The sequence below is a fragment of the Zeus faber genome, assembly GCF_960531495.2.
Source record: "Zeus faber genome assembly, chromosome: 12".
NCBI classification, from domain to species: Eukaryota; Metazoa; Chordata; class Actinopteri; order Zeiformes; family Zeidae; genus Zeus; species Zeus faber.
The window spans coordinates 29388777-29401779 of record NC_137196.1 but is presented as its reverse complement, the minus strand read 5'-3'; positions in this window follow the sequence as shown (position 1 = coordinate 29401779).

Sequence of the window (13003 nt, the reverse complement as noted above, 5' to 3'; positions counted from 1 at the left end):
CAATAATTCAAAACAAAATAATTATGAAAAAATCACAACAAATAAATTAACTACAATAATAGTGATAATACGGTTAAAAAAGAAAAAACAACGACAATAACATTATTATTATTATTATTATTATTATTATTATTAGTTTAAATAATAATAATAATAATAATAATAATAATAATACTATATACATTGACTTGGAAATGTAAAATACAATGTATAACATTAAAACAGAGCCAGAGTACATTCTTACAATTATAGGCTTTTGTTATATCGGGGCGCTGGATGTGACAAGTACTTTTACTTAAGTAGAAACATCAATGTGGTATGTTCACCAGGTCACCAGAATCATTTGGTGGCAGTAGATCTGTACTTTTTCCTGAGTCAAAGCTCTGTGTACTTCCTCCGCTCCTGACCCGAAGCCTAACCCAAAAACCAACAAGAAAGGGTTGAAAGTTCCTCCTGAAGGGAACACGTTCGGTCCGTGTGGTGACAAACTAAAGGCTCCAAAGCACAGGTTGTCACGGCCACGCAAAGAAAGGAGAGAACTGGGTTTTATTCTGCAACTTTAATACAAACAGTACAATCTGTTCAGGTGTGGGATCACATAATGTGAAAGATCTGCACACACCCCCACGTCCCCTGATAAAGGGTCCGTTCCTAAAAAGCGCAGCAGATATCCTCGTTCTATTTGCCGTTGGTGCCATTGTTTTGTGATTAGATTGCTGGGGGCGGCCGGAGGCCACTGGAAGTACATTTATATATAAAAAATAAACTATTAAACTAAGTTATTATTTATCAAGTGTGTGTGTGTCAAGGTTGCAACCCTTATTCCCTACATTCATTCCCAAAAACCACCAAACAGTGAATCAGAAGTAAGTTAGAAAGAGGAGAGACAGCAGAAGAGAGAGAGAGAGATTTATCTAAACACTTTCAGGCATTTTGAGAGCTGTGCTGATGCCGAAAAGCTAAATATAGACCCTGCCCTGAGGTCAAGCTGCTGTGTGTGTGTGCGTGAGTGCGTGCGTTCTGGATGCCTCCATTAAGGCATACAAGCAGCTTGGCCTGACCCTGAACGTAAAAAAGAGTCAGATCCTCGGTCACCTCCCGCCCCACCCCCGACCACCTCGGCCGACCACACCGGACTGGAAGGGCGGACCACGTCACACGTCTCGGCAGCCTCCGATCCCCCGGAGCTGACGCTGATGATAAACTACACGCCCGCCCCGGTCGTGCCAGCGGCGTCTTCTCGAGACCGACAAAAAAGGGTCTTTGAAGGCCGCGCCCCGCCGGGCCAGCGCTCAAGTTTTGCTTTACGAAGGGGAAGCGCTGCCGGTTTGATCCCCAGCTTCTCCTGATAGTGTGCTGATGTGTTCTTGAGCAGGACACTTAACCCCCTAACTGCTCCCCTGGCGCCTCTATATGGCAGCCCACTGCTCCTGGATACGTCAATTACTAGGATGTGTAATGCAGAGAAATCGCAAATTTCCCTGTTGTGGGACCGATATACTGTAGGTATTAAAAAAAAAAAGAAATCATCAGATGCGCCTCCTCAAGATCACCAGGGAAGATAGACACACAACACTGACATTCCCAGCAACACCAGCTCAGATGGACTGGACGTGTCATCCGTAGGCCGGACTCTCGCCTTCCAAAACAGGCCCTATACTCCCTCACCCTAACGTGCCCCGGGAGGTCGAAATGGAAGGTGTGAGGACAACTTTCAAGGCAACGTCGAAAAAAGTGCCGCGTAGACCTTAACACCCGGGAGGACAGGGCGACATGGAGGAAAGGTGTCAGAGGAAGGCGCTGCTCTGCGTGACGACCGTCTCCGCCGTGCCGCGGGAGACTGGCGCAGACTCGGAAAGGAGGGAGCGTCCGCTGAAAGAGCCCGAACTAAACCCACCGCTCACCCATGTCGCACCAAAACATGGGGCTGAATGTCTGAAGGAGAATTTAAGTCCAGGGAGTTAAATAATATTGGTCATTTATTCTTGTTATTTTTATTTTGTATTTTTCATTTTTCACACTCTTATGGTTTTTGTTTTTTTGTACCAGTCCCTTGTGTGTGTGTGTGTGTGTGTGTGTGTGTGTGTGTGTGTGTGTGTGTGTGTGTGTGTGTGTGTGTGTGTGTGTGTGTGTGTGTGTGTGTGTGTGTGTGTGTGGTGCAACGGTGTGAATGTGAAATGTGTGGGTGTTACGATAAAAGAGCAATCTCCCTTGTATAAGTAAGGGGGAAAAATTAAAGATGAAGATTGAGGAAAATGAAGAAAAAATGAAATTATGTAGAAATGATTTTGAAAAATAAATCAGAAGTTTCCCTTTCAGGATAATAAAGAACAACGATCAATCAATCAACCAATCAATGAAAGTTTTTGCCATGCAGCGCAAGACCCCAAATAGTAAGCATCCGTGTCTGCAGCTGGAAACTAAAAAAAACAAGTGATAATGGGAGAATGCGGTCATTGGGTGTGGTAATTTATCGTGCATATATATGTTTATTCATATTCTATATAGATCATATTAAATTACAGTATTTATTATTTTACTTAAAAACCTTTGTTACAGCAGCCTCAACAGATTATTCATTTCTTTTTGATGTTGTGGTTCCAAAAACTGAGTTGTTTTAAGTGCAAATTTTCTTGTGTTTGTGTTTTTTTTATTCGATTGGACAAAGTATTATGATGCAAGTTATGAGGGCAGAAGACTTCAGGATCTTAACCAGGAGGGAGCGCACAAACCCAAGGAAAGGGTCCAAAAGTTGTAACTTCTTATTCAAGAGTCAAGATTCAAGACTCAAGAGGTTATTTGTCACATACATACACATACGGTCATACATATGTGCAGTGAAATGTGTAAGATTACTTAAATGAATTAAGAACTTAGAATTACAATGTTTGCAAACTTTTTTATGTAAGGCCCCTGCTTTGAATACACTCTCACACACACGCACACACACACACATACACACACACATGTACACACACATACACGTACACACACATACACGCACACACACATACACACACACACACACACACACACACATACACACACATACACACACATACACACACACGTACACACACATACACACACATACACACACACGTACACACACATACACACACACATACACACACACGTACACACACATACACACACACATACACACACACGTACACACACATACACGCACACCCACATACACACTCACACACAGAAACAATGGCTGTATTTAATGTATTCTATGAATAATCCTGACAGTTAATAACACTTGTACAGTATGTCATTGAACACAGACACCATGGAATGACTGTTACAACCCTGACACCAGTTCCTCCCACAACAATGGACGTGCTTGAGCCACCATTCACAAGAGGCCTGGAACCAGTTCAGTAGAGATTATTTTTATCAGGTCTGGTCTCGGGTGGAAAACCCGGGTTCAGAAGTTTAAATTCCACTTTTGAGGCAACCATGTGGAACCGCCAAGCGGAACCATCGGTGCATGGTGCCATGCTACTGTTACAGCCACTCATTATTCCGAAACCCCAGTCGTCCAAAAATTACCCATTGGACATAGACGACACCCGATACCTTAACTTAACCTTCTATAACATTATACCTAAACTTAACCATCTATAACATTATACCTAAACTTAACCATCTATAACATTATACCTAAACTTAACCATCTATAACATTATACCTAAACTTAACCATCTATAACATTATACCTAAACTTAACCATCTATAACATTATACCTAAACTTAACCATCTATAACATTATACCTAAACTTAACCATCTATAACATTATACATAACTTAACCATCTATAACATTATACCTAAACTTAACCATCTATAACATTATACCTAAACTTAACCATCTATAACATTATACCTAAACTTAACCATCTATAACATTATACCTAAACTTAACCAGCTATAACATTATACCTAAACTTAACCATCTATAACATTATACATAACTTAACCATCTATAACATTATACCTAAACTTAACCATCTATAACATTATACCTAAACTTAACCATCTATAACATTATACCTAAACTTAACCAGCTATAACATTATACCTAAACTTAACCATCTATAACATTATACCTAAACTTAACCATCTATAACATTATACATAACTTAACCATCTATAACATTATACATAACTTAACCATCTATAACATTATACCTAAACTTAACCATCTATAACATTATACCTAAACTTAACCATCTATAACATGATACCTTAACTTAACCTTCTATAACATTATACCTAAACTTAACCATCTATAACATTATACCTAAACTTAACCATCTATAACATGATACCTTAACTTAACCATCTATAACATTATACCTAAACTTAACCATCTATAACATTATACCTTAACTTAACCATCTATAACATTATACCTAAACTTAACCATCTATAACATTATACCTAAACTTAACCATCTATAACATTATACCTAAACTTAACCATCTATAACATTATACCTAAACTTAACCAGCTATAACATTATACCTAAACTTAACCATCTATAACATTATACCTAAACTTAACCATCTATAACATTATACATAACTTAACCATCTATAACATTATACATAACTTAACCATCTATAACATTATACCTAAACTTAACCATCTATAACATTATACCTAAACTTAACCATCTATAACATGATACCTTAACTTAACCTTCTATAACATTATACCTAAACTTAACCATCTATAACATTATACCTAAACTTAACCATCTATAACATGATACCTTAACTTAACCATCTATAACATTATACCTAAACTTAACCATCTATAACATTATACCTTAACTTAACCATCTATAACATTATACCTAAACTTAACCATCTATAACATTATACCTAAACTTAACCATCTATAACACTATACCTAAACTTAACCATCTATAACATGATACCTTAACTTAACCATCTACAAACCCCAGTTCCAATGAAGTTGGGAAGTTGTGTAAAACATAAATAAAAACAGAATACAATGATTTGCAAATCGTTTTCAACCTATATTCAATTGAATACACTACAAAGACTTAGATTTAATGTTCAAACTGATGAACTTTATTGTTTTGTTGCAAATATTCACTCATTTAGAATTTGATGCCTGCAACACGTTCCAAAAAAGCTCGGACAGGGGCAACAAAAGACTGGGAAAGTTGAGGAATGCTCAAAAAACACCTGTTTGGAACATTCCACAGGTGAACCGGTTAATTGGAAACAGGTGAGTGTTATGATTGGGTATAAAAAGAGCATCCCCAAAATGCTCATTCGTTCACAAGCAAGGATGGGGCTAGGTTCACCACGATGTGAACAACTGCGTGAGCAAACAGTCCAACAGTTTAAGAACAACGTTTCTCAACGTACAATTGAAAGGAATTTAGGGATTTCATCATCTACAGTCCATAATATCATCAAAAGATTCAGAGAATCTGGAGAAATCTCTGCACGTAAGCGGCAAGGCCGAAAACCAACATTGAATGCCTGTGACCTTTGATCCCTCAGGCAGGACTGCATTAAAATCCGACTTCATTCTGTAAAGGATATTACCACTTGGGCTCAGGAACACTTTGGAAAACCATGGTCAGTTAACACAGTTCATCACTACATATAGAAGTACAAGTTAAAACTCAAAGCGAAAGCCATATATCAACAACACCCAGAAACGCTGCCGGCTTCTCTGGGCCCCAGCTCATCTGAGATGGACTGACGCAAAGTGGAAAAGTGTGCCGTGGTCTGACGAGTCCACATTTCAAATTGTTTTTGGAAATCATGGACGTCATGTCCTCCGGGCCAAAGAGGAAAAGGACCATCCAGATTGTTTTCGGTGCAAAGTTTAAAAGCCAGCATCTGTGATGGTATGGGGGTGTGTTAGTGCCCATAGCATGGGTAACTTGCACATCTGTGAAATGCAAGTTACCCATGCCAAGTTACCAATGTTATTTAATGCTGAAAGATACATGCAGGTTTTGGAGCAACATTTGCTGCCATCCAAGCAACGTCTTTTTTAGGGACATCCCTGCTTATTTCAGCAAGACAATGCCAAACCACATTTTGCATGTGTAACAACAGCGTGGCTTCGTAGTAAAAGAGTGCGGGTACTAGACCGGCCTGTCTCCCATTGAAAATGTGTGGCGCATTATGAAGTGCAAAATACGACAACGGAGACCCCAGACTGTTGAGCAACTCAAGTCGTACATCAAGCAAGAATTGGGAAGAATTCCACCTACAAAGCTCCAACAATTAGTGTCCTCAGTTCCCAAACGCTTATTGAGTGTTGTTAAAAGGAAAGGTAATGTAACAGTGGTAAACAGGCCCATGTCCCATCTTTTTTGGAACGTGTTTTAGGCATCAAATTCAAAATGAGTGAATATTTGCAACAAAACAATAAGGTTCAGTTTGAATATTATATCTTGTCTTTGTAGTGTATTCAATTGAATATAGGTTGAAAAGGATTTGCAAATCATTGTATACTGTTTTTATTTATTATTTTACACAACGTCCTATCTGCAATGGAATTGGGGTTTGTATAACATATAGCATAGTAAACACAATCAATGAAGTGAGGTGCTTGGAATGTTTGGGGTGAAAAAGGGCTTCTATTGTTACACGGAGAACATCAACATTAGAGTATTTACTTTGGGGTCCCTCTGAGAAAGGAAGTGGAAGGAGTTCCTGTAAGAAAGAAAGGAAGGGGCCCCTGTTAGTAGAGAATGGGAATAGGATTAGATATATGTCAGACAGGCGCTGAACTGTGACCTATGGATTGGAACAGATGTGTTACTTTATCTCTGTACAAGTATAAAGGACAGTCTATTGTTCCATTCGACAGAGAATGCATTGGCTCCCTTCTCTCCCAGACATCCATGGCACGTCTGGTTTGCGGAGATTCCTTCTTCATCTGCACATCATCGACAACAAGAAACAACAAATATGGTGTCACAAACATGATCTGTTGGGCCTCACCTGCCACTGCAGTCAGCTTCAGCGAGTTACCACTTGAATACCTCAGGGTGAGTGTTCTCTCACAAATATGAGCTGCTGTGTGGTCTGTGAAGCGGTAGTGTTTCGTGCAGATAGGCTGCACTGACAAGAGCAGATTGTGCAGGGATGAGAAATTATGTGTTGATGTTTGGAGTGAGTTATCGTCTAAATTGGGGTTTATTAAGTTGTAAAAGACTTAAATAAGGGGAATAAGAGAATAATAAATGAAGAAAAAGAGAAATAGAGAATAAATAAATAAGTTAAAAGAGAATTAAGTTGAAGTAAAAAGTAATAGTAGAATCGCAGAAGTAGTAACATAAAAGTATCTAAATAACCATGCAAGATTAATGAAGACAGGGCCCGTATCTTCTTAATGGCAAGACATGTGTACATTAGCTGCTGTGTGAAAGTTGGCCGTAAGAAAATATAGTATAGTCAAATCTGTGTAAGAAAAACAAAGAAGAAACCATCCTGGCCAGGGGAATAGGTTACATATGAAATAAGATAAAAAAGGATGAAAGCGAAGTGAAAAAGAGTTAAAAGTTAAAGGCTTAAAAGAGGAAACAAGATGAAAAATAAAGTTTGAGAAAAGTGGGAAAAACAGGGCTGAACCAGCCTGGGGAGAACTAGTTGAGCATTGAGCATGCATGATGAAAGAATCCGATCAAAAAGATAAATTGTTAAAAGCCTGGCCAAAGTGAACATTTTGATGAAATTAGAGAATTATATACGAGTCGACGTTAAAATTTAAAGTTAAGTACTGTTGGAGTCTTTGGAGGATCAGATGTGCTGCTGAACAGACATGTCTGTGTGTGTGTGTGTGTGTGTGTGTGTGTTTGTGTGTGTGTGTGTGTGTGTGTGTGTGTGTGTGCCGCGGCTATAGATGTGTGGAGAGATTTGTGTAATGTTCGTGTGCATGTGTAAATGATACAGAGAATATGTGTGTTATTAAATAGGTATAGATAGGTGGTGAGTGGTTTGAGTAATACATAAGGAGAGACATTTCTGCCTCTTTAGTGATAAAACATATCTGAGCCTTTTTTTAAGGACGTTTGTACATTTGATAAAAATATATGAGCCAGTTACAGGGCGTTTATGCATTTGATAAAAATATGAGCCTTCTGAGAGAAGGAGTAGAGCAACCAGCAACTGTTTGCTTACACATGCATGTACACATTTAGAAAAATAAAGAAAATCTCCCGCTCTGATTTTGTAAGTAGGATTTGTGGATTGTTTGATTGGTGTGTGGGTTCATTCTTTGAGTTTTTCCTGCTTGTTGTGTGTATGTGACTGTACTTGCTGGACGTTTTGTCTGGTTAAAAGAACAGATAGTCTTATTGAAATAGAAGGAGAAGCTGGTTTTGGCTGCCAGAGGATAGGTTTTGTGTTTCGGCTGCTGAGTGAGAGAAAACAGCTCTGACAGTTGTGTTTGCTCTTTGACTCTGTGCTAACTGCATTGGGTGGGGCTGACTCAAAGGGAGCCAAGACAGGATGTTCACTCGCTGACGACCAGTCTATACCGGAAGTTTTTGTTGAATTTAAGAGGTGGAGCAAGAGGTGGTGCTTCATACAGAGTGGAGATTAGTTAACTCCTCCTGACAAGAGGGGCTGCAAAGAAGCCCCCCCTCCTCTCTTTTCTCTCAGTATGTTAGGAGAAAAAATTAAAAATTAAATTAAATTAAATAGATAAATAGAATAAAAGATAATTAATTGAAGGTGATATCAGATTGATTAATATACTTGTTAGAATTTTAAATGCATTGTATGAATAAAAGTAAACATTGCTTTAGTTCAAATGCGTGAGAAATGAGAAAGCTGATAATGCATGTTTCACTGAATTGTATTACAGTGTGTATAATAATTTAGAGTGATCCTAAGGCACTGAACTCTTCTGTTGTTCTTTTTCTTAGTTCTTTCTTCGTCTCTTTTACTTTGCTGAGTGAGAGCTGGAGGAAAGACAGAGAAGATGGAATGTGTCTGAATTGGATCAAAGGGGCAGATGACAAGACATCTGGCAGTACTTCACAGACACTGAAGCTTGCAGATGACAGCGCATAGGAATCCTGAATCCAGTTTGAACAAGGCCAGTGCGGTTTTATCCACAAACTCTTTCAATAGACACCTGCAATTACCTATACTGTTTGTGTATCCATTTAGTTATAACCTACATAATTGATGCATGTTTAGCTTGTTTTCACATATAGGCTTACAGTAGTTATTTTTCATATATTGCATTTACAATTATTTAGTGGGAAACTTGGCAAGGGACTGACTAATTAAGCCATTTGCTTAATAAATGTAGTAATATTGATTTGATTGATCACTTGTGGAAAAGCTGATTTGATTTAAATACTGTTGAGTGCTGTTAATATTGGTTTCATTATCTGAGTATGGTTTTCCTTGATTGAGGCTGTTTTGAGATTTAACATTGATATAATTTTGATAATTTAAGATAAAAGAGTGTGATCAGATGCATCAGATGATGAACAACTGAATTTACTTTCATTCAAATCATTCGATTCACATTAAAATAAAATAAGAGGGTCATTATGATGTCAAAAATGGATACTAAAAGTACAAAAGCAATCACTCCTGTTGATGTAGTGCGAAAGAATAATCCCCTTATTAAAGATATTGCAAAAATATCAGGAAAATGGAGCAAGTGTTGGCCTGACATTGAACAACCGCGGCCAGTTGAAGGAACTCTTAACCCGGATGTGATTAAAACAATGCAGGTGCAGGTGCTCAACTCCATTGTAACCTCACCTGGACGCAGGAAGGTCTTATGGCATTTGAGACGATTGAAACAGAGGTTACAAGAAGCTCCAGCGCTACACTGGGGGTAAATATGCATGTGCAGTTCTTTGTTAGCTCACAGATACAGGGACAAGTCCTCAACCTGTTTCGTATTATTCTACTGCCTATTCAGAAGTAGAATTGGGGCTACCACTGTGCTACAGCGCAATGGTGGGAGTTTATCTAATGTATGATAAAGCATCATCAGTTACTATGGGTTACCCAATTCTTACCCATCATAGTCTCAGAAATCTTTTGAATTTAGGTAAATGTACATTGACTATGTCTAGGCTAAGACACTATCATAGGCTTATAGAGCATGAAGATGTCACCTTAGTAAGGTGCGTCACGGTAAATACAGCTGAGAATTTGCCAACACCAGAGGATGGGGAGCCACATGATTGTGTTCTGGAAGTAGAGAGAAATGCAAAGCTCACATCAGACTTGCAGGCTTTCCCACTGCATGTGTCAGATGTGGAGTATTGGACTGATGGGCCCTGCTATCGGATAGGAGATACATTGAGTGCTGGTTATGCTGTAGTCAAAGCCCAGGGAACTGAATTTGTTGTTGAGAAAGCAGAAGTAGTACCACAACCTGCTTCTGTACAGCTTGCTGAACTTGTGGGCCTGAATGAAGCTTGTCTATTGGCCGAAGGCAAGCGAGTGACAATATATACAGATTCTGCATATGCACATAATGTGTGTCATTTATTTGGATCAGTGTGAAAAAAATGAGGATTTAAGAAAACCGATGGTTCTCCGATGCAGCATCATGCTCAGATAATGAAATTGTTCAAGTTCAAGTTCAAGTTCAAGAGATTATTTGTCACATACATACACATACGGTCATATATATATGCAGTGAAATGTCATGACACCCGGTGATTACGCACAATAAGCTCTATAAGCTCGAAAAATATGAAAAATACTCAAATGTGCTGCATGCAATGATGAAGCCAAAGGAAATAGCTGTAGATAAGTGTGCAGCACACAAACGTCACGTCAAGGGTAACACAAGATAACAAAACGGCTGATGAGGCTGCAAAAGCAGTTACAGGAGCAAGCAAAGCAGGCAAGGTTCTTCTGGTCACCCATGAAGTGGACTTGGAAGATAAAATTATGCTCAGAGATTTAATCTCGATGCAAGAAGCTGCGTCAGCCATAGTTACAATCGAGGGGCCACACAAGATTCTACTGGTCTGTGGAGAAATCATGAAGGACTGATGGTAGCACCCCCCGACCTACTAGGTCTGATGACTCAGACAGCATATTGGTTAGCCCATGTTGCAAGGGGGGAGGTAAGGAGAAAAATCAAAAAAGAATATGGTTTTTGAGCACCGTACTTGCTTGAGCAAATTGATTATGTCATGGCAGATGTACAATCTGTCTTAAAAACAATGTTCGGAGGGGTATGAAGGGTCCACTCGGTCACATTCCAACTCCGAAAGGTTCTATGCGTGAGTTGGTTGTGGATTTTGTTGACATGATAAGACGGGTAGGAGGTAAAAGATACATGTTAGTCGTCGTGGATCGATTTTCACGGTGGCCTGAAGCATGTCCAACCAAGCATAAAGATGCTCAGTCAGTTGCCAAGCCAAGTTTTTATGTCGTGAGGTCATAAGCAGGTGGGGACTTCCAGATCGCATATCCTCAGATAATGTGAAAGAGTTTGTGGATAAAACAGTAAAATTAATTCTGAAAAAATTGGGAATTAACCAACGTCTAGGAGCTGTTTATAATCCGCAAAGCCAAGGTGTTTGTGAAAAAATTAACGGTGTGCTGAAAAATCGTATTGCTAAAATCTGTCAGCACACAGGTCTGAATTGGGTAGAGGCGCTTCCGTTGGCATTAATGGGGTGTCGTTCGAGTGGGCTCCGTGATTTGCACATGATGAAGTCCAAGTTTAGCCCTTCTAGAAGATGAAATGCGAGTGTATGTTAACCATATGGCTGCACTGCATAAGAGAATATACACATATGTCTCTGACAGGAAAAAACAAGGGGAGGAGCTAACACTAGTAGAGAAATATCCATTCTGAATATCTGATTCCGTCATATACTCAATACTATTTTTGACTGGGAAAATGCATGGACAAAGGGGGGAAACGGAAAATGTTAATCATATATTGGAATAATGTTAGAGTGTAATGCAAAAGTGAAATTATTATACTGTATTTGATGTTTGTGCAAGATACTGGCTGGTGATTTTTTCTTTCAGGACCAGTCAGAGGGTGGCTGTGTCCAGAGATCCTAACAGCCTAATGGAATTGAACACTCAAACATGGACATTCAAAAATGGAGGATGAAAATGAACAGCGGACCCTGAATGAGGACATCATGATCAGGGGTGTCGAGTGAAATATCATTAAAAGTTGATGATGTTAAAAAGCAACAGTTCAATACATACATATGTGTCATGCATGTTTTTATAATATTGGAGTTTGTTTATTAGAATGTAACCTGTATTATTGATGAGTATTCTGTATACTACACTAGATATTTTTAGCAAGACATATTAATTTGATTTAGTATTGTTTCTTTGAGGTTTCTGTAACAGGGTGAAGTGAATACATTGGGAACTCAGGTGTTTTCTTTTTTTGCGGTCTTGAGGGACATTGGTGTTAGGCAGGGAAAGGTCCACTGGAAGGTCCGATGGGTCGACCAGCCTGACTTTGGACAAATTTTTTGATTTATTTCTGAGGTTCTGATTGTATGCATTTTTATGTAACATCCTGGACAGTTTTCTAAACTCTTCTTCTTTTTCTGGTAATTGATTTTGAGTACAATAGGTGGTCGCCTGGGTCAGAGGGACCGTGAGAGAATTTTCCTGTCTAGATGTTTGATGGATGTACTAAGAAAGGAAGCTGTCAGATGGGTTTTTCGCTCTCACACTCCACAATTTTTTTGTATTGCTACGACTAAGCATGGTCAAAAGGGTACACTATATCAATTTTGTTTGTTAGTATGTAATTTCTATTCAGCCAATTAACATTATAAGTTCATCAATCTTCTCTTTTCGAGACTTTGTGCCGTCTCGAAGGGGGGAATATGAGGTGTCTGGAATGTTTGGGGTGAAGAAGGGCTTCTATTTTTAAACGGAGAACGTCAACATTAGAGTGTTTACTTTGGGGTCCCTGTGGGAAAGGAAGTGGAATGAGTTCCTGTAAGAAAGGAAGG